The following is a 22,299-nucleotide window of genomic DNA, read 5'->3' on the forward strand; positions in this document are numbered from 1 at the left end:
CTAATGATACATCTACAGTGATTAAAAAAGCTCCACAAAACACACAAAAAAAAGCTCTGACACACAAGCAGGCAAATTGCACTAGAAAACATATCCAGAGCTATAAAAACTGTCTTCAAAGACTACTCTTCTACACATTCAGTATGTTTGTACCTTGAATCTTCTTTTTAGATTATAAACAGATGCATGTTCTTTGGCCTTTTTTTGTCTTTAGCTTAAATTTATTTTGTCTTTAAAAATAACAAGGCATTAAATGGAGAAATACCATCAGTAATCCATACAGTTTTTTCATAGACAGAATTATCTATGCCTGGGAAGACAGATTTTCTTCTACCATAGGCAAGATGCCTCAAGCATTTCGGGTTTGAGCCACAGTGGTTTCTGTGACCAGCTGTCTTCCAGGGCATGCAGACTCCAGGAATGTCTGAAACTTTGCCTAGCAACAGACAAAGCACAGACTGACCCCAGTTTAAACATTTTACTCCATACATGTTGCATGAAATTATGCCAATTTCTGCTGCTTGACCTACATGAAAAATTTTACCATTTTATTTCAAGCTCATAAAGATTAAAAAAAACCAAACAAATGTGGGAAGTGCTTTTAACATTAGGTCAACTGCTTTATCAAAACAGAATGATGTCTCTGTGGATTTTTAAATTCAAAATTCCACAGAGAAAGGAATGATACTTCGTAGCACTGATGCTATTTCCGATGCAAGATTTAATTCTGGTTTTGGGGGCATCACAAAACCATGTCTTTTATTGGTCATACATACTCAGATCATTTGTTAGAACAAGAAGCTGGATATAATTTCAACTTGAAGCATCCAAACATGACTTACACAACATTTAAAGACTAACAAAGGAATTATCCCACTGAATGAAACTAGTTGTCCATCCCACCCAGCATCCTCAGCCTGACAGTGACACGTAGCAGGTATGTCAGCGCGTTTGCAGGGTGGGGAGGGAGGACACCAGTACTTTCATATTTAGAGCAGAGGTGTTCTAGCCTTCTCTATAATTAAATGGTAAAAATCACAGATAGGGAGAGCTACACATCTTTTCATAAACACTCCTCTTGCATCAGAAATCATTACAGAAAGGAGAAATGTCACCCACCACTTCCTCCTGTGACTATATAACAAGCTTTTTAGAATACTTGCTTGCTTTTTGTTTGCACTATACAACATATGGAGATGTGCAGCCAGAAGAACTTGAACACAAGTCTGACTTGTGATAAGTCCAAGGTGATAAATGTATGCCATGCCTTTTTAATTAAGGCATATACCCATGAATATCCCACTAAAAACTCATGCATCTTATGCAGCACAGTATTCTCCAAGCCTGGTGCCTCAGATTGAGAGCCTGTGTTGATAGCAAGTGGGAATTCATACACCAGCTGGGAGTCACTGCAAAACTGATCTCATATCTCTTGACATATTCTGACCTCTGCTGTTATAAAGTGGAATTTATTTTGACAATAATTTTTTTCTTTAAAACACTGACTTCAGCTGAATAAGAACTTTCAATATCTGCAATTACCCAGGGAAAGGAAATGATAGGAAAAACACTTTTATTTTACACCATGAAACATAAACAAAGTTTACACACTTTTTCCCTCCCCCTCATGTTTCTACCATCCTGTCATTTGTTATAACCTGCATCATTTGACTATTACATAAATACACATACTTTGGTGTTTTTTTGGGATCTAGACACTCTGTATGCTCCCAATCATCTTTATGAGAATGAATTGTTTTAGGCCTTTGTGACAGATACCAGCAAAAACACCCAGCACATACCAAAACAGAGACTACCACTGAACTGAAATTTTTCATACTAATTTTAGACAGCACTTTTTTTTCTAGTGCCAGTTGCACTTTCACCACCAAAAAAAACTATAGTACTTTAGCAAACTCTAAATTATGTACAAGTCTAAATCTCTACACTGAATTTTGACAGTATTTCTTTCCTGTATATAGGAAAGAAATAATATTTTAAATATGCCATACATTAACATTAGTTAAAAAAATGTGAATGTGAGTGAAGGATGGCATATTGGCTGGCAAACTTTTGAAAGCAGCAAAACATAATTTTTTAAGTTACAGGTACACTTTGAGGGGAAAAGCGGAAAGAGAGTGTGTCCATCATGATTCTCTGCTTCCAAACTTCTTTCCCTTTGGATAAGAAGTCTCCTCTCAGACCTTATCTTGAAGATGAACATTTGAACCTGTACTGTACTTATCACAAATGCTCAAAGAACATTTCCTCTCCTTTTCCTATCGTAACACCTGCCACACTTCAAAATAAAATTGCATGTACAGCTTATATGATTTCCACCAGACTTGCTGATACCCCATGGCTCGAGAGATGATAAAGTACTTGATCAAATATTTATAAGCAGTATGAATTCAGACTATCTCCCAGTCAGAATACCCTTTTGATTAAGGAATAGAAAGACAGCAACACAATGCACAATGTGTGTTTCAGCAATAAATGCTAATTTTATCTTTTTGTCTAACTAGGAAAGAGACCCTAATCTACAATCAGCTAGTTCACCTTTATGCCAAGAACGTACCTCTTGTAGTTCTAAACATAAGAAATAGTCTTGTTCAGAACTTTTCAGTATATTTTTACCATTAACTGTGTTCTTTCTAAGCAATACTAAAATTAATGGATTTTTAAAATTTTTCTGCATGCAACAACTTTATTTTCACCTTCATGCATAGTTAATTTTTTTTCAATTTTGCTCCTGCTGAGAGAAACATATAGAAATTTGCCTTCACACCTTTGCTGGAGTAAATGCAGGAAATGCAACTGTACAATGTAGATAAACTACTGAATCTTACAGGATCCTCAACAACAGCTCCAAAACAAACAGCCATTAAAGCCCAGCATAGCACCTTATCCCACCATACAGATGTCCCAAGACAGCCTGTTAGCTTACACACACTCCCTATTCCAATAAACATCCCCACACATTCTGCTTTGCCCCAGTTAAAACCCTCATCTGCTGGAAACCAAACCAGTGTGGACCCCCCAAAATGTTACTGCACCTCCAGTAACTGATCCCCAGGCTCTTAGCAAGGGTGGTAAACAATGAGTTATACAGACTACCACAAGTGTCCTGTAGGATTTAACATTATAGCTGACTTCTTAAAAATATGGAAATACTTCAAATTAGACATGTTAAAACACCTCAGCTTCTCACCCAAAAATGTTATTAATAAATGTAAGAGTTTTGGACAATATAAAGACGAAGCCTTAGTTGTGCTGTCTTTGTAGAGAGACCACCCAGCAGCGTACTGCAAGTGGTCTCAAGGCTTTATTAGTTTGATTGCACATCTTTCAGATTCTGTAATACCCTTGAAAAGAAAAAATAAAGTACTATGGTTAGTTTAATTTTGCATTCTCTCAAAAAAATATGATGAGAAATTTAATGATGTTCAGTTAAAGAGCTGGCAGATGCTTCAGAGAAGCATAGGACTGGGAAAACAAGCACTGAGAGTATAAGTGTTGAGATGGCTAAGCCTGGAAGAATTTGCATAATTAAAGTTCTTGTCTGTTCTAGAGCACGCTCTAAGTCATTAACAATTATCTTAAAGGGCTGGAAAGGTCTCACTGACTGAAAAAAAAATTAAAAATGAAGATCCCCTTTTGAGGTGTGATGACATGAGAAAGAAAACAGAAAAAGGATTAGAAAAACACTTAGGCTATTCTCCCCAACTTTAGCTTCTAGAAGGGTATTAAATATTGCTGACTCACCACCAACACAAGGACATAACTTTTGAAAGGGAGGAACACTTTGGTCTGAAAAGACACTTTTTTCCCCTGCCTTGGCAAATAAACTGGTTTGACACAAGAAAAGCAGCAAGTGTGCTGTAGATTAAATGAAGTTATGCAACTGGAAAAAAAGCCTTGTTATTTTATTTAAGGGCAGACTGTGGAAATGCAATCTAGGTAAGGAGATTAAAAGGCCGTGACATGAAAGTTGGAAGACCACACATGTCAAGAGCAGGTTTCTACTGTGTTAACTAGGATAAAGTACTAAGCGGGACCCAAGAGAAGTTATTTTAAATAACTCTAGTGAGTTCTTAACAGAATTAGGTGATGGACAACCACCATATTATTTACAAACTCAACCTAAGACATTGCATGAAACAAAAATTCCATGTTCAAGTCCTAAGTTGGACCATTGGTGCAAAGTTCAGCAAGAAAAATTCAGGGTTGGCTACAAAATCTTGTTCTTAAAACAAACATATGAATAGGATATTCCCGTAAATCTCACAACAATGTTAACTTTTTTTTCAACAGACAATGTCAGTTTGTAGTCAGCCATCCTCATACCCTTTTATGCAATGACACAGCTTTAAGTGGTTATTCACCAGTCTGTACTGGTGCAGTAGCTGTCCTGCTCTTAGTTTGGTTCATGCTATTTCATGTATTGTGCTTCAAGAAAAGACACTTAGGAGTATGAGGTCTAGTAATTGCAAAGAAGAGATGAGATACATACTCCAAATGTATCAAAGAAAAATTTGCACTAATGGATTTACTTCACAGCAAAGACTGTCATGCATTAGGGAGGAAAAGTTAACCAGGAAAGTTAAGTACCAGTTTTTAAGAGGTTAAAATATATGGAGATGGATAGATATGCCAGGAGTGGTCCAAGTATAAGAATATTCAATTTTACAAAAGACTAGTCATGAACTATGTGACCCCTCAGTTTCTCTGAGCCATATATGCAATTTCTACATAAAAGAACTTATTACTCACTCAGTGTCATCATCTAAATATCAAACTCAGTAAAAATTCTTAGTTAAGCACGTATGTATCTCCATGATTTAAGGCACAAGAGAGAACAAAGTGAGTTTCAGGGAGAGTTTTGGTGTTGTTTTGGAAATTAGGTACTTTGCAGCAACTGCTCAAAACACACAATAACCTAGATGTAAAAACCAAATAAATCTACAAATAAATCAGTTTATTTTAGGACATACCCTCTAAGTGCAAAAGCAGAAATTTAAACCTGTAATGCCTATGACATGGCATTGTTAAAGCAACAGAAAAGAAAGATGGTATATGCATGGTGGAGGGACTGACACAAGTACTACCCCCACAAGCATCTTTAATTATTCATATAAGGATAATTGGCAACTCTGAGGGCACAACATTTAAGTAGTGCTTACACTACCACGTATAACCCAAACACCAGGCTCTGTAACTCTAATGTTGTGGTAGAAGATGCACAGAGAGATAGGATTTACTAGAATTTGAAGGCTACATCCAATTTACACTCTCTAACGAATTCTTTAATCAGTTCTTTTGTATGGTCTGTTAATTCTCATCACTAGCTGGGGCTAGGGAGGAAGAAGCTGGTTGGTCTTTATGTGTAAGGTTATCAGTGTTACACTGCTGAGAGATGGCTCACCTGGTGCTTCTCTCGTGACCCTGGAAACACTGGAGATGCTTGCAGAGATGGGAGAGTGCAGGGTGGTGGTGCTGAGGATGCCTATGCACCACTGGCACTTTCTACACTTCCACAGAGTCTACATCATAGTCAGGTAACAAATTAAAAATCTGGTTTCCCTTTCCTTGATGGAAGATGTTTTGAGCTAGTAAAAATGACTGACCTACAAGCTCTGAAGGACAAAGGGCTCCTGCAATGGCTGAGTGACGTGGGAATAAGGCGGGTACCTGTGGAGAGAGTAGTTACAACCACAGCAGGGTTTTCTTTGAAGAACCTCCAGAAACCACATAAGAAAAATAACTTTTATTTTTCGGGGGAGGAAATATTCAAAGTGAAAGCAGGTCTGGACTTCATTACGTAGCTTTTGGTCACAGGCACATGAATCCACCTGCTCAAAGTATTACTTAAGATACATATTAAAAAAAAAATAAAAAAAAGAAATCAAGTTTTTACCACCTCAAGGAAGAACATGCAAACCTCAACACAGCCTTGCTGCCGGAGGTACAAACAGAAGAAACACAGGACAAAAGTAGAGAACCCCAGAAGATGTGCTGTTCATGTTTGCATATGAGCAATAGGGGGGTGGGAAGATGAGAAGAGCCACTTTAATTTCTGCCCTATCCCCTCCAGCCCACACTGGCAGAGTATCCAGCACAGCCCTCACATAACCCTGCCTCAGGTCTGCAACAGGGACAGTACATTTGCTGCACCTTGGTCTCCTGCCTTCATCTATACCTATATAAAGTGGAAAAGTTGCAAGCCTGGATAATTCCAGTTCCACTGCTGCTTCCAGCAATCCTGTGCAACATCACTGCTGAATTCGGGGAAAGCACACAGAAACCTGGCAAACTGAAATAGCCCCAAGGTCTGGTGACTAAATATTCCATGGTAATAACACTTAGTACTAGAACCTCAAAAAAATCAAATATGATTTACTAGCTTTTGACATTCAGAGGTAGCTCTTCAAGGTTTTGTTTGGACAAAGATTTGTAGTAGTCAAGGCCACACTTTAAAATGTACAAAATTCATACCAATATATATCTCTATCAAAAGAAATGGCTGTGAAAAGTCACTGACAGTCTTTGCATTAGATTGCAAAGGACAGATCTGGGGTCAATAAAGTAAATTACCCATCTTCCATTTAATTACTTTGAAAAAAACAAATTAAAATTAAATAACATCCAACAAAACAATCAAAAGCCTTGTTAATATTCTTACCTACATGTAGGAAGAAGGCTACAATGTAACTACCCAAAACACATTTTGCCAAAAACAAAGGGGTACAGTAAAACAACTCTGAAACATATATTCAACATTATTTGAAAACATCCTATTATGAAACAAAAGATTTCCTTCATAAACAGTGTAATGGTAAGCTGAGAATGCCTGCAAAATTTCTTCTGAGTCCTTGGAAAGTTGCAACACTGCAATAGAAGATATTGTTACTTTAACAAATCTGAAAACTTAGCACAAAGTGAAACTGGGTTAAGAAGTAAACATTTTGACATCTAGAGAATATTTTGTGAGTAAACAGGTGATACCCATACCTCCATTAAAAATATTAAAAAATGCTACATGGGGAAAATACTATGGCATAAAATTCTTTGCAGCTTTTTACTAGAAAGTAATTTTGCAAACATTTTACAGATCTCTGTGCTACTCAAAAATACACAGCAGTTCAGAATAACTGAAAGTAACTGACACAAAACAGCAACTCAGCTTCTGTCTTGATTTTATTTGTTTCACATAAATAAAACATCTGTGAAATTCATAGCATCTGAACACAGAATACACATTTTTTCAGTATGACATAGTAAGGGATATTTTAAGATGCTGGAATGCCATTAATTTGTGCCCCTCAGCTCAGCAATTTGTAAATGATTAGCTCTAGAGCACCAAAACAAAGTAGAGCCTGTCTAAGCCCATTTTATCCAACCATGAATGTTTAAATTAAACACCATTTAAGATCTAATGCCAAACCCCAGCACACATTATTTATCATGAAATTGAGTAGGACATCTGATGACTTCCTGTAGGTACATATCATATAAGAACAGGTTTTTTTTTTTTTTTCCCTGTAAGCCTTAATCTTGGCCCTTTCAGTTTCCTAAGATTTCAAGCAAGCACCTACATTTCTGCTGGTAACCAAGCCCTGAGAAGCCAGTTTAGCTTGAGATGTCACTATCAAACCTTTTTCTATAGTGTCAGTAGGAGGAGAGGGCAAGAAGAATACAGCTAGGCATAATGCTGTTTAACTATCTGTTTTTCTGGTTACAAGAGAAATGGGATCCCCACACCTTAAAAAGGAAGGAGACTTGTCCTATCAGGATCCTGTTCCTACCGAGTTCTGCAGGAACCAGCAGGCCCTTGGCTCTTGTGCTCTGACACAGAAGCTGCACTAAGGGTTACAGAGCCCCGGCAGCTCTGTAGCTCTGCTCTCTAGAAAAACCTTCCACTCTGCAGAGGCTGTGGGACCCCCCCAAACAGGGCTAAAAATGAAATTACATTGGGTCAAGTGAAGACCTCCAGAATGTTTATGAATGTCTGGCTCCAGGAAAGAAGCTCTCCTGGCTGCAGACACTACTTTGTGTTTGTTTGTTTTTTAAATTCCATGAAAGAGAACACACCCACCTCTTCTTTTTTCATCCTGAGCAATTAATTCAAAGTCAAAGCTTTGGCCTGAAGCTTAAGGTCTTCTATTTTATTTTATTTACTTCTGGGCTAGCCTTAAAGGAGCATTGAAAGGGGTTTAAAACTGGCTACATCATTCACCAGAAATACAAGTTTTCTGTTCTTAGGCACCTATGGAATTCACTCGTTTCAAGCTCTTCAAGTTTGAGAAAAAAAATCTGGACTTCAAAAATTCCTTGCTTTAATTAATGACTTGCTTTAATTAGACCTCAAATTAGTTTAATCACTATGAAGGAACAGTGAAAACAAAAAGTTCAGCATCACATGATATTTTACAATAACATCTTTAAATGGTGCTGCACAGATTGAATGGCCCCACTCCTAGGCAGCTCTCTCTGGTTGGGGTCTCTGTCCTAACAGCAGGAAGGGAAAGAAGGCCTCTGTGGCACCCTCTGCTTCCCACACAAATATTTTCAATCAGGAAACTTAAATTCACATGGAAAAGTGAAATGGGGATGGGGGATGGGGAAAGGAGTTTAATAATTCTACAAGTCTTCCTTACCTAAAATGTTGCAGAAGCCAAAGGAACATTTTGGGAGAGAGAAATTTTGAAAAAGTATGATCCCAAATCCTCCACACCTCAACAAAGAGAGGTAAAATTTAACCATCCAATTTCCAACTAAAAAAAATGTGAGAGCTCATTTTTATTTTGAAAACTTATCTGGAAGGTTTTTTAAGTCATTATTTACTAAAAAAAAATTGATAAGGAAAGGTTACTCCGAAGCACAAACACAAAACAAAGTAAATGCTTTCCATAACCTCAGAAAGATTCTTAAAATTTACTTTCCCTGGCAACTGTTTTTATCGCCACTTAGAAATATTTTCTCTCTTTGGGCTTAAAAGAAAAACATTCAAATTCACAGGCAGGCTGCTGTAGTAGGTCTGAGTTGCAATGTTCCTGTTCACCTCAGCTGGGCAATTTCCTCCCTCTGATGGGCGCCACTAAAGCACTAAGATTGTTTAACATCCTATGCAAATTCCTGGAGATGAATGCTCCAATCTGCCAGCACACAGACAGAAATCAGCAATATGCTAATTCAGCATGATGCTGAACTCAATGCAAACATTCCCAAAGGTAATCAACAGGAGATGGAAAGCAAGACAAATCTGGGGACTGTAGCATGAGTTACAGCAGAAGGTCCACATGATGATATTCAAAACAGAAAACCTCACTCCACAGACTGTTTAGGATCTGAAAGAATCTTTGCCTCCTCCTAAAAAGACCCAATAAAACAAAAACCCACAGAAAACCTCCTCCAGCCATGAATACATCTTAAAGTCGTGGCAGACATTCAGTACTAACAACCTTGAACCTTCTCCCCCACAAATTTAATCTCTGCAGAGTGAAACAAATATTAATAATTGAAAAGTACACAAAGTGATTTTGCTAAGGGGGTAATTAGCAACTTCATTTCAGTTCAGCAGCTGATTTTGAGTTGGCTTTAAACCAGGAGCTTAAAAGAACCTATTACAGGGATAAGTTTCTGAATAAACTTGTGAGTTGCTTGCTGCAGTTTGATGTGGCCCTCAGACTTCAAAGGCCCCTTTCATAAGAAAACAGGACAAAGACAGAGAGGTCTTTATCATCATTTATGGTAAATAAGAGACAAATCCTCTACACACTAGAGAGCTGATGTAAGGAAAAGACTGAGCTTTGCATGAGCTTCATCAACGTTTTAGGAGCCCTAAATTAACCAGTAGTTTTTCGATTAGATGATGCCAGTAATTTGGAAAGGTAGGCAGTCCAGGAGCACAGAAGCACACAGATAAAAAGCCTCTGCTACTTTGCTATCAGCAGATGTTTGTGGGGACCCATCACCAGACTGCAGTGGAGCACGTGCCCAAGCATTACCTGACGCCTTAGGTGAACAAGCCAGGACCTCCATCCTGGGCACACAGAGATCAAACTCTCACAGTGTTCTCCTGCTCATCCTCAGTGATTCCCATCGCCCTAGTCGTGGACATACAAGCAGAACTGGCTATCCCTGGCATCTGGGTTTAGAGGAATTGCCTGTTGAAGTCATAGCACCAAATACACATGCTGTTGATAATTAGGCCATGCAGAAACATAAGGATCTCCCCCTCACCAGAATTCACTGACAGAAAACCAGCAAGGACATACAGCTTAAAATTAACATAGTGTGAAATGAGAAGTACAAGCCCTTAAGTGGAAAACTGCCAAATGTAATTTTCACAATTACCATTTAATTTAAGAAGCAGATCAAAAGGAGCGCATCATTTACATTTTCAAACATTAAGTTTTAAAGATCAAAGACCTCTAGTATTTCCAGACTGCATATATGTAACTTGGTTCCAGTAATGAATCTATGCAGAGGGAGAACATGACCTGCTCATTTGCTCTATGCAGCAGTTTCCCCATCGTCTGTGACTGCAGCATGTGATATCTGCAACAAGCAACATCAGCAAGCTCCCACTGACCCTAAAATAGTAATAGAAGCAAGGGGTTTTAAGGCCAAAAATAGCATTATAACAATTTTCTGACAGCTGAACTCTCTCCCTGAAACTAGCCATTGCTTCAGAGATTTTTTTCACAACTGCAGCCTGACAGTGTGACTTATGCAATGTTCCAGAGGTCATTAAAAATCCCACATTACTAAAACTGTGTTCTTGTGACAGTGCTGTAGCCTAATTATGCTAAAAAGTTAAATACAGAGAAGTGCACTATGCAAATATTCTGAACCACGTCACTTAAATTCCATGTAACAATGAAATAACAACAGCAGAGGCAATGTTTTAGTGACCACTGGGAGCTACTGCAACAGATCCTGGTCAAATTCACTGTGAAGTAGAAAGTGTCCTGGAACTTATAACCAGGAAACAATTGAACTTTTAGTTCATACTGAAACCTCATGCCTACTTCTAAGCACCTCCCAAAAACCCACAGCTCAGAATTCAATATCAAAACCAGATTTTTCTTAGCAGAAAACCAGAGAGCATCATTACCATAAAACCTATGCTAAAAAAGGCACGATCATTTAAAACAGAGCCCATAAACAGGAGCTGCTGGTGGAAGCTGGGAAGGTGACCAAAACCTGTAATCTGAGGAACACAACACCACCATGCATGTAATGGGCAGCTGTGTTCAGTGCTTGATTGCTGGTGTTACCATAACATTCAATCCCCCAAATCTTCCTTCTTGTACACAAAGATTGTCAATACACCACACTGCCTATCAGAGTGGCCCCAGGAATGGGATGGATTTTTAGCTGCATGTCTCTTATGTTCCTATTTCCCTTCCAAATCCCAGGATTAAAACCACTTTAAAAGTAGACAGGAGGGGGATATATAGTAACAACATTTACACAGAGACTTTAATTCTTATAATATGGCATTAACATATAATAAAGGAAAGAGCATATGAAATCCACAAACCTCTACACATGAACGGATTTGAAGCAACTTTCTCAAGAACAGCTTTTCCAACAGACACTTCTCATGATAAGGATGATGCATTCTATAAAGCTCTTAAAAGGATGAAGAGCCATTGTATTTTTACAATAGCTGAGGCACCTATGTACCAGTACTTTGGTAAACAGGTCTTCCTGACAGATAAAAGCACTGAAGCAAGTTTCATACTTCAAATCTTGTCTCACAAAACATAAAAAAAAAGTGAGCAAGATCCAGGCTCTTTAGATGAAGGAACAATGAGCTATGTCTGGCTGCAATTAATGCATAGCAATCTAATTTCAAAGGATATTTATATTGCACAATGCTGTGGGTATTCTTGCCAGACCTATACTGGCTCACAAGGACTTCTGTGTGACAGCAGCCATGCTGCTTCTGATTTCCAGCCTACATCAGGTAGGCAGACACAGTCAAAGCATGTAGAAGTCTCAATTTTCATCTCTGTCAAAGCTTAGTACCACTACATGCAACCTAACAATATTTTATGCATTGGTAGATTAAAAAATTGGTAAAATTGGCACACTTCACATCTGCTTCCACTACCAGTCTGCAGAAAAGTGCCCCTGCCCAAATGGGAATATATATTTCCTGCTTCCAGAAAAAAAAAAAAAAAAAAAAAAAAAAAAGATACATACACTTCTTTGCTTGAGTGTAGAAACACTGAGGCTAAGATGAGAAGAACCTGGAGATCCAGATTTCATCTCCACATCCTGCCCCCAGGAGCAGTGTGTGTTCAGCTGAGTGCGTGCAAGATTCCATACTGTGTATGATTCCCATACTGCAGACCAGTGCAAAAATAAAGGCAAGACATGGCCAAGCTACAGCCACAGCACAGCTGGTTACGGAAAACACTCTAAGGAAACAACACAAAGTAAAAGGAGGGTGAGGAAGGCTGGCATACCTTTACAAGCAGCCAATACCCACCAATATCCTTTCCTCATTCTATTCCCCCATATCGGAAATGAAGTGCATCAGAGAAGTCTTCCACCTCCAGAGAGACATCCTCCTCTATCCTACCTCCTCAGCTAATCACAGAGGGAAGAGAAAATAATCAGATGAGTCACCACTGGAAATGTGCACGGCTGGATCGCATCTAAGCCACCCCTGCACCCGACAGAGGAAACAGAACTGCTGCCAGCTTCCCGGCCACATCTGCCGCGCTGCCGGGAGCCGCTGCTCCGGCCGTCCGCCTCACTGCCACAACCAGGCAGCTTGGGTCTTTTGCAAGAGGCCTGCCTGCATGCACACACCAAACCCTGGTGCTGAAATGTGCATGGTAAATATCCTGTGCTCTGACAAAAAATTAACCATTGCACTGAGAATCACACAAGGTTTAACGGCGTTCTCTTCCTTAACTATGGTATATCTAAATAGGTTTAGGGAAAGAACATTCATGTTTTTACTATCATTTCCAAAGGAAGAGAGTTTTCACAAGGAAATGTCAAAGATTCCACTGGAAAATGGAATGACACAAGATTTTAGTAGCCACAGTAAAGAAAAAAAGGACCAAACTATTTTAGAATTCTTAGCTGTGGAGGTAAGAAAGAGAAGGCAGAAAAGGAACTGTAAGCATTAACATATAAGCATTTTTCAGTCAGGTATAACAATAGGCTTCCATGTTCTATGGTAAGTAAAGCAGATGAGATACTAATTTTAAAATATGTGAAAAAAATTAAAATAAGTGTAGTAACACATTCAGAAATTTAGAATAGTCTGAGACTGCATTCCCCCAATCTTTTAAATGGCTAAATGTAAAACAAATGCAAAAAACCTGAAAACAACAGATTGAAAACCTGGCAGATTCTCTGAAATTTCACAATTTAAATACTTACAAGGTAAGAAATTAATGAAGGAAAAAGTAGTTATTTACAAATAACTTCAGGTGCACATTTCTCCTTGTCCATTTCCAAGGCTCTCTTCTCTGTCATTTCTTCAGAGTGCACAGCTCCCAGCCCTATTCCACTGACACCTGACATGCAGACTTTCCTGGAGTCTGAGATCACTTTGCCAGACCTACCCCAAAGTCACAGAGGACTTTGGGATTTTATCAGACACATGAAAGCCAGGTCATTAGTGAGCAACCCAGTCTGTGCATTTTAATGAGGATTTGGCTTTGAAAACTTCATCCACACGTAAGACTTGTAGCTGTGAAGCAATACCCTCTTGAATAATCATCAAGTTGATGTTTATTATATCAGGGATTTTTTTTTGCCTCCACAGCATCAGGCAAATGTCTGTGAAAGATATCCATCTGTACCTGGAGCCCACACCTTCATCCTCACTCCATTTCCATTCAGTCTGAATAAGATCAACTACAAGCAGCCTTTTTACTGAATGTTGAGAACTCACAAGGAAGAAGCCCACCTGACATTTAAAAAAGCCCAACAAACCAAAACCACTGGCCCATGAACACATATACACCAAGGTGAGACCCTTGTAGTTCATTAAGACAGTCAATGTCAATTTTTTACAACCCCTTACATTTGCAAAAGAACCTGCAACCAAATGTCTGGACCGGTTTCATTTACGATTACATTTTCAGGTGCATCAAGTGCCAATGGCACTGTTTAGGCAAACAGAGCATGGTGACACAAGGAAGAAAAGGTTTTTCCTGGAGCAAAAATATAGTAATGCCTTTGTCCCCTGCTTCACCTAATCTTAAATAGTTTCCAAAGAAGCATTTCAAGGCAGTGCAACAGGTAATGCTACAAAACTCCTTCAATGCTCTAATGTCAAACATGGATCTTTATTTTTTCCTCCTCTACAACCACCTAGGCATCTGGCTTCACAGAATCATTAGAGTTGGAAAAGATTTTTAAAGGTCATCAAGCCTAACATTCTGCTTCTTTCAATGCCAGACAGATACTACCTAATAGAAATAGGATACTTGTTTTTGGAGGTTGGAGGCATCAGCAAATGGCACAGTACTGCCATGACTGACCTATGGCAGTCACTGGCTATGTGGTCACCACTGGCAGAAACACTTGACACGATGCACCCATCCACCTCTTCCAGCATCCCCAAATTCTGACAGCAGCTGCACAAAAGGCATGTTGGAGCCCAGTGGTGTACTGGCTGGTTTTTCATCCACTTCTTTAAAGAAAAAAGAAAAACATCCCCCATTTGTTTCTGCTCTTTACCACATCTTGATTTATTAGCTGGCGTGGTCATTTGACCACAGAGAAAATCTCAGATCAAACTCCAGAAGCTAGATTTGTCAATTCCTTCCTGAAGGAAAAAGTAATAAACAAATAACAAATAGCAGGGTCAATAAAGCAATTCCAGGAAAGAATTTACAAATAACACTGGAAATGGGTTTTGGGATTAGATTGCCCCTGCAAAGGGCAGGTGATGATGACTGCAGAACTTCTGGGCGAGATATCCCCACACCTCTGAAGGACCATCTTCCAACCAACACAGCCTCAGTGAGACACAAGGACTGCTTCTTCCATAGTAGAAGTCAGTGTATAAGCATATCAAATGCTTTGGCTCAGAAACTCCTGGCAGAGTTTCTATTTAAAACAGCTCCAACTGTATTTATAAACCTTATGAAATTCATCCTGAAGAAGTTATTTATGGCTAGAAGCCAGCCTCCCTAATCCAGGTGTCTAGCTTATACCTCGACCCTGGGCACCTAGCAAACAGCTCCTGAGTCATGTAAGGAAGAGAGCCAAGCAATGGGCAGAAGCAGGTGACTTGAGAAACCTCCAGGGAAAGAGATGGCTTGTCTGAGTTCAGGCGTCTGCCTCCCTTCGTCCCACAAGTCAGCAGCAGCCCAGCAGTGAGCTGCTGCCAAGAGGCGACCTCCATCGACACCACCTCTTCCCTGGCTGGAGCACTGGTGTCCTTCTTGCCTTTCAGGAGCCAAGCAAATACCAAAACACTCTGATTTTCCCCTGAGCCAACTCACCAGAGCATCAGACAAACACAGCAAAAGGAGGCAGGGGAAGCACAGGCCAAGCACGGGAGTTTCAATGACACCCTGCTGGGATAACATCTCAGCACTAACACAAAACCACTTTGTCGTGGGATCTACTGTAGGAGGACAGCTTGGCCCAAACAACAGATTTCACTGTTTGTGCTAGCTGAACAGATCTCAGCTACACTAACTCCTCTAAATCTGTGATACATTACAAGGATTTTGACTTTTTTGGCCAACACAGTAATAACTATTTCCCAAAGTTAGTATATTGTGTTCTTTTCTAATAGTAACAACTGAAAGCTGAATCACATCCAGAAACAAAACTGAGAACTTTCACATGAGCTGGTACCAAAAAAATGTGCCAACATTCGCACAACGTGTGCCAACATTGGCAAAAAAATATAAAGCGAGTCTTATAATCTTCATGCCCTTCCAAGATAATCCCAGATGTTTTGTACCACGAATGGAAAACACTGTTCAAGTTAGGTTTCTCTATTCAATATAACACAAATGAAAGTTTTATAGCTAAGTATCCAATTGGAAGCTAGCATGCTGTGAGTCAGATCCATACATCTTTCTTTTCATTGGAAAAAATAAAAAATTAGCACTAATAATAAATGCTAAATTCACACCACCTTGCAGAAACTCACAGCATGCAGAGCAACAGAACCTATTTTAAAGCAACTTCTTCAGTACATTCCTTTAAAGTTAGATTTTCACTTGAATCGACAGCATTCAGAGATGTGAAAAACAGTAAAACCAAAACACTCCTCCCAAGATAATTTGGATAAGAAGTGAGGTGTGTCAAGCACACCTTAGACCAGCAGAAGCATTTCTAGTACACTGGGTCTGAGAGCACATGCTGTTTTTCATTAAACTGCTGTAGCTGGAAAGCCTGTTTAGAAAATGATAGTTAAGAGTTATATTAGTCTGGTTAAGCAGAAAAGGTCGGGGTTTGTTTTGTTTCTAAAAAATGTCCTGCAGGAGTGGATAAAGGGACTTTAAAGTGGAGGAGTGGTAGGTACAAGAAACAGCTGGAATGTATCTGGTTCTTACAACACAATAAAACCCAAGTGTTTTCCAAAGCTCAGCAAGGTCACCATCTGACATAATACGCACAAGTGCTCATTATAAACTTAAAAATTTAGACCAAAAAAAACACCTGACAAAGAAAAGGAGATAAAAGTGAGTGCATAGTGGTGGGGGAGGAGGGGGCAATGCATGCTAAACATGGAAATCATTATCATCTCACCTTCTCCCTAAATTATAGGCAGAAAAAAAATGCTTGACCCCACAAAACTGCAGAAAGGATCAGGACACAGTTCAAAAAAGCAAACAAAAATGACAGGAGAAAAAACAACAAAAGTAATGCCACAACTAACTCTAGTTGCTAACCACAAAATACAGACCGGAAGAAAACAAAAGCCTGGTCAGAATTGTCTGCAGTTCCCCTTAAGCTGCAATGCATTTCCCCTGTATAGAAGAAATACCCACTTCTACAGTCAACAAGCTAATTCTTTCTCAAAGTGCCTGCAGATGCTGCTTTCAAGCAAAATTTTAATACAACGCTCAAAACTACAAAGAGAAACTTCATAAAGGGAACTACATTGTGAACTCAGCTCAAAGCTATGCATGCCCATCACACAAGACTATGTGAAGACAGACTTTTGATTATCCCTGAGAATTTCCAAATATAGACTTGAAAATACATAAACCCACCTTGCAGAAAGCAGGAAATAGATTTTACTCTCAAGCAAAAATTAGTCCCATTTTTCTCTCAAACATATTACAGACACCTTTCCTGAGATCTGGAAGCAAGGGGACAAAGAAACAGAGAAAAAAGCATTCAGCCAGATCAAAGGGCATTACTGTCACCCTCTCTCTCTAACACATTGTTGCTAGCCCTATTGTATGTCATTTTACCACAGCACTTTCATAGTCTGCAGGCAATTGAGAGACTATTATTTCCAGGATTAAAATTCCCACAGTATTTACTTCACAACATGTATATTTATACATCAATTATTATTTATACACCAACTAGATACACTTATATTTATTCCACGAAATACTCGTTGCCAAGAATATACACACAGTAATAAAATATTGATGCATCCACCGAAAGCAGGGTTAAATACACCCCTTATGTAAACGTGAGGCAGGACTTTGGCAGCTGTGCTGTAAGAAGTTCTCCAGAAACCAGCCCACCCAGGTTTTATGACTTGACAGAATTACCCAGTATTAAACATGGTTTAGGGAACAGAATATATAGATTTTGCCTTCTCATTCAGACACCTTTTATTCTAGCACTATTCAGGATACTGACTGGCTCTCCACAGACTATCCAGGAATACATGATCCAGAACCAAGAAAAACATTTTTTTTTCATACTGATTAGTTGAACTCAAATAAAAGTACCTACAAGAAGAGGATTTGAACGGTGAAATTAGTCTTCTATCTCCACAGTTATTCTTCCCATACCAGACTCTATGCATTAGATTCATGCTTGGGGGAGAAACAAAAAAAAATAATCACTGAGGTAAGATCTCTATGCAAATATGGGGAAAACATCACTGCTAGACTCTAGCTGCATTTGCAGAAGCCATAAAAATATACGGGAGAAATGCAAACTCCAAAGAGCTTTGAAAAAAGAAACATTTGGTGACCACATGTCAGAGACCATTCCCTGAATTTGATTGCTGTACTGTTGGTCCAAACCAAAAGATTTCAGTAAGTTGCCCTGATTCTCAAATTTTATCCTCAAGCAGACTCTTCTACCAAGTTACTTTGCAAATCTGCTTTTTCAATTTTCTGAGTAGGTTTGAGAGGGTGGGGGCAGAGGGTGCACACACATATATCTAAACTCGTTTTCTCCTGGAAAATGAAGGAAAAAGAAAGGCCCTAAATAATTTCCAACATCCACTGTAATGCAATACTGCATGCAGCTGTCAGTACACATCAGCATTCAAAATAAATAATTAAGCAATTTCACTATCTATTTAATGGTCATGACAGAGAGGAGTAGCTTTAGTTGCCATCCAGATGCTCAGCTTTCTTCTGCTAACACTGTCTATTAAAATTGATAAAAACCTTATCTTGCTATAAAAATCTTCATGGTGAAACAGCTCTCTCCATCATCACTGGGTAGTCTTGGCACCAGGAAGAACTTCTCCTGCAGTGTCTCTGCGTGAGGAACAAGTCCAGGATTTCAGGGTCCTGATTCTGACACTCTCTGACGAAATTAGAGTATACTCTAATTTCCTCTCAGAATAACTGACTTACAGCTCCATAAGAGTTATTAGAGAAAGAAATTCAACTCACAAGAAGAGCTGTAATAATTTGCAATATTAATAGTTACTTGGCTGAACACCCATTTTTCACTTCAGTGGATTTGTTGAAGTTGCTCCACATGCTTTCCTACAGCTTTGCTGCTTCACTCCAACAATTCATTCAGGCACACGCTCGCTGGCCACCCTCCACAGACTGGATCTGTACATTTGACTACTTCAGGGGGGAAAAATTCAAGCATTATTTGCCTCAAGGCACTTTAACTAAAGATTTACAGACTTTGTGGGTCAGGTTTCAAGTTGCTTTAGCAAACAGTTTCAAACCATAGACATTTACCAGAATATTAGAATTTGTTTAAAACACAGAAGTAGATTTAGAAGCTGAGCATTTTATAAGAAAACAGCATAGACTTCTTTCCTCTCAAACTCTTCAAGGGGCATCACTCCTAAAACAGTGAAGCATGTGTTGGGGGAGAGGTACTGTGTCTCCCCTTCATTCACAAGGGTGAACTTGGTGGTGGATTGCAGAAAGGGAGAGACAGACTGCCCTCCCACATCTTGAGGCAGGAAAACAGACTCGGCAGTCTGGGATATTTAATAGCTGGGGGAAGAATGCTTTGGTTTGGAGGAACAGATTTTGGCTTGCTGAAGTTATAATATGGAACAGAACACAGTAAAACAATTTAACCCAGCTATTTCTAGCTTTGGCAAACAAGCTCTACCTTTCATAGAATGAGAGAAAATCCTGAGCTGGAAGGGACCCACAAGGATTAAGTCCAACTCCTGACCCTCGACAGGACAGCTTCAAGGGTCACACAATGTGCCTGAGAGTATTGTCCCAACATTTCTTGAACCCTGACAAGCTTGGTGCTGTGACTGCTTCCCTGGGGAGCCTGTTCCAGTGTCCAGCCACCTTTGGGTGAAACACTTTTTCCTGTTATATCCTAATAGCCTAAACCTTCCTGACATAACTTCATGCTATTCTCTGGGGTCCCATCACTAGTCACTAGAGAGAAATCAGTGCCTGCCCTCCGTTTCCCCTCATGAGGAAGTTGGAGACTGTGATGATGTCTCTCCTTGGTCTTTGCTTCTTTGAGAAACTATTGCCAAGTCGTGGTATTCCAATGTTTTATTCTCAGCATGCACCATCTGCCCAGCTTAAGTGCCAAGTGAAGGCTGGGTGAGTTTGATCAGCACCACTTTCTCCAGGCAGAGCTCAGAAAGTGCCAAAAGTCCCAGATGCAAGAAGCCAACACCAATAAACAGTGCTGACTTCTGTAGAAAGGACACCTGAGAAGAGCTTGAGTTTTGCACAGAAAATGGCCATTCCTTCCCCCAAAGAAATAGACATCCGCAACAGGCAGCTCCCCCAGTGACTACAACTCTTGTAACAAGCAATATCCTCTCCCAGCTCCCAACACATGAAACACAAGAGGTTGGGGACCACACTTTAAGAGGTCTTTGCATTGTGAAGACTTCAGACATTCCTTGCCTGCATTATCATAAAATATGTCTCAACGTGAACCTGAATTAAAGAACAAAGTCTTTCTTTAAGTAACACCAGATATCAGATGCAAATTTTTGTTGTCATTATTCTTAATCAAGCTCTTGTGCTTTTTTGGTTTGGGTTGTTTGGAGGTTTAGGTTGCAGGGCGGTGGGGGGGGAGCTTGGGGTTTATTTAGTTTTGGGGGGGGGGGGGTTTGTTGGTTTGGTTTTTTGGGGTTTTTTTGGTACCTTAAGAACTAGGAACAAATATTTGAGGTCCCATGAGCCAGTGGCTGCCCTACAGCATGGAGAATTCATCTGGGAACAGGCAGAAAAGGAACCTGACCAGGACACAGTCTTCTCTCACCAAAAACTTCAAAAAAATACAGGGTAACATTTTTTCATGGTTTTGGGGTATTTTTTACTTCTCTTGGGATCTGACAAGTACAGCTTCTCATTCCTGTTACTAAAAAGCTCTCAGCTTCAAGGTTGAAGGGGTTTTTTTTTTTAAGTCTCAGAGTCCATAAAATTCTCCACCGAAATACAGAAATATGTTAACAAAGCTTTCATTAGTGAAGGGAAAGAGTAACAGTTTACAAAGATATTTTGGCTTGTTCCCTTAAATACATAGTAGCTAGTGTCTGTATGCTTTCATCTCCTCTTATGTTAGGGAGAAGCTGGTACACAAAACATTACCAAAACATCAGAAGTTCAAGTTCGTAAATATTTGAAAATCTGCCTCATCTTCAAAACTAATTGTTTAATCATTAGGACTCACCAAGTTTCACTGTCATGTATACACCACTTTGTTTTACCAAGACTCACAAAACCTTGGGACGAGCCTCATTACCCTAAAAATATCATTACTCTTCCATACAACAACGGAAATGGTTAGTCTTGGCTTTTTAATCCATCTGGATGTAAAGAGCAGAGAAACACAACAATTCTTCTGAAACACAAACCTCATTTCATAAGGAAATAAATATTTACATCTTCCTTTAACATTATGGAATTCCTAGCATCCTGTTTATCAATACCTTAAGGTTTGCAAGTTACTCTCTTTACAGTAAAATGTTTCTCCAAGGGGTAAGTTTAAAAGTTACTTTAAAATAAGAACAGCTTTCACATATCAAAGGATAGCCACACAAATTAGACTGGGCAAAGGGGAAGCTGAGCATATGTTTTTTCCCCCTACACAAACAGTGTGCACTACATACATTACTTTGCTAGAGCTCCCACATGCTACTGGCAGGCAAAGACACAAAACCTTCAGTAGGAATGGTACAACCAACCAGCATCATATGAAATCTAATAATAATTAAAGCAAATCCCCAACCCCTTAAAAAAGGATTTTCAAAGTCAACATTACGTCACCTTAATGAAGCTTTTTAAAGTAAGCTTTGCCAATTTAAAGAAAGCAATGCAAGAAAGGTATACGTGAGAGAGGAATGCTTTAATTACTTAAACTCACAGCTAGCTCTTACAAAATTGACACATGGGGAAGCCAGGACTGCTGTTATTAACTACATTCACAGAGGACATAAAACTGGCACTTGTGGAGGTCATTTACGATACCCTTGCCTTTGGTGCACTCAGTTCAACATTCTCAATAGATTTTAAGCACTAGATGTCATTGTTTTACAGAGGAAACAAAGAAATCTTACCCTCTACTTCTTGTAGAGAAGAGGGGTAAAAAGTAACAAACGTCTTTTTTTCAATACTTCCTCCTTTCAAAGTTACTGTGATAGTGGTTCTGACTATACTAAGTTTCATCTTAAGTGGCTAAGCACAAAGAAAAAAGTTAAAATACATCTAAACCAGCACTCTAAAGCTCGTCTTTAAAAGCACACCACAACTCTGAGGGAGGCTGTTCAGTATTCCTAACATTTCTGAGCTTCCAAGCCATCAGCCTCTCTCGTTCAGCCGATGCTGCCCTGGTCATACTCAGGTACATCCAGGAACAACCTCTCTCCCCACGCTTTAGCACGTACCGCACCGGTGTGACTCGGGGTAATCATACAGA

At 39.3% G+C, this 22,299-nt stretch overlaps 1 protein-coding gene across 13 annotated transcripts in view; it reads right to left on the bottom strand.

The window, feature by feature from the left end:
• LMO7 (LIM domain 7) overlaps window positions 1-22,299 on the bottom strand; it is a 131,296-nt gene that overhangs the window by 108,376 nt on the left and 621 nt on the right. The window lies entirely within an intron of this gene.

Source organism: Fringilla coelebs (assembly GCF_963513975.1).
Source record: "Fringilla coelebs genome assembly, chromosome: 2".
Lineage (NCBI taxonomy): Eukaryota > Metazoa > Chordata > Aves > Passeriformes > Fringillidae > Fringilla > Fringilla coelebs.